The sequence below is a fragment of the Arachis duranensis genome, chromosome 3, assembly GCF_000817695.3.
Source record: "Arachis duranensis cultivar V14167 chromosome 3, aradu.V14167.gnm2.J7QH, whole genome shotgun sequence".
Taxonomy (NCBI): domain Eukaryota; kingdom Viridiplantae; phylum Streptophyta; class Magnoliopsida; order Fabales; family Fabaceae; genus Arachis; species Arachis duranensis.
In genome coordinates this window covers 93689569-93691031 of record NC_029774.3, presented here as the reverse complement: position 1 = coordinate 93691031, position 1463 = coordinate 93689569, and positions in this window count along the sequence as shown.

Sequence of the window (1463 nt, the reverse complement as noted above, 5' to 3'; positions counted from 1 at the left end):
AGGACTTGGTCTAACCTTTGATTAAAGTTGACCCTTCTAGTGTAGGGGCGTTCATCTTCTTGCATCACGGGCAAGTGGAATGCCAACCTCACATTTTCCGGACTAAAATCTAAGTATTTCCCCCGAACCATTGTGAGATAATTCTTTGGACTCAGGTTCATACTTTGATCATGGTTCCTAGTGATCCATGCATTGGCATAGAACTCTTGAACCATTAAGATTTCGACTTGTTGCATGGGGTTGGTTAGGACTTCCCAACCTCTTTTTCGGATTTCATGTCGGATCTCCGGGTACTCATTTTTCTTGAGCTTGAAAGGGACCTCAGGGATCACCTTCTTCTTTGCCACAACATCATAGAAGTGGTCTTGATGGCTCTTGGAGATGAATCTTTCCATTTCTCATGACTCGAAGGTGGAAGCTTTTTGTCTTCCCTTTTCCTTTTCTAGAGGATTCTCCGGCCTTAGGTGCCATTGATGGTAATGGAAAAATAAAAAGCTTATGCTTTTACCACACCAAACTTAAAATATTGCTCACCCTCGAGCAAAAAAGGAAAGAAGAGAAAAAGAAGAAGAAGAAGAAATTGAAGGAGAGTGAGGGGAGATGAATTCGGCCAAGGTATAGTAGAGGGGGTAGTGTTGTGTGAAAATGAAGTAGAATGGAAGGGTATATATAGGGAGAGGGGAGAAGGTAGGTTCGGCCATTTAGGGTGGGATTGGGTGGGAAAATATTTTTGAATTTTGAAGGTAGGTGGGTTTTATGGGGAAGAGTGGGTGGGTGTGAGTGGTGAATAGGTGATTGGGAAGAGAGATTGAGGTGATTGGTGAAGGGTTTTTGGGAAGTGTGACATGGGGAGGAGTAAAATAGGATTAGGAGGTAATGTGGGAATATAGTAGGTGGGGATCCTGTGGGGTCCACAGATCCTGAGGTGATCCTGTGGGGTCCACAGATCCTGAGGTGATCCTGTGGGGTCCACAGATTAGGTGGGGATCCTGTGGGGTCCACAGATCCTGAGGTGATCCTGTGGGGTCCACAGATCCTGAGGTGTCGAGGAATTCCATCCCTGCACCAAATAGGCATGTAAAATGCCTTTGCACACCATTCTGGCGTTTAAATGCCCATTGGTGCATGTTCTGGGCGTTCAACGCCCATGTAAAGCATGTTTCTGGTGTTGAACGCCAGTTTCATGCTTATTACTGGCGTTCAGCGCCAGCTTTTCCTCTAGGCACATTCCTGGCATTTAGCGCCAGAATGTTGCTTGTTTCTGGCGTTCAGCGCCAGTTTCATGCTCTGTTCTGGCGTTGAACGCCAGTCTGTGCTTCCTCCAGGGTGTGATTTTTTTCTTCTGCTGTTTTTGATCCTGTTTTTTATTTTTATATTTTTTTCGTGACTCCTCATGATCATGTACCTAATAAAACACAAAATAACAATAAAATAAAATAAGATAAATAAAATTGGGTTGCCTC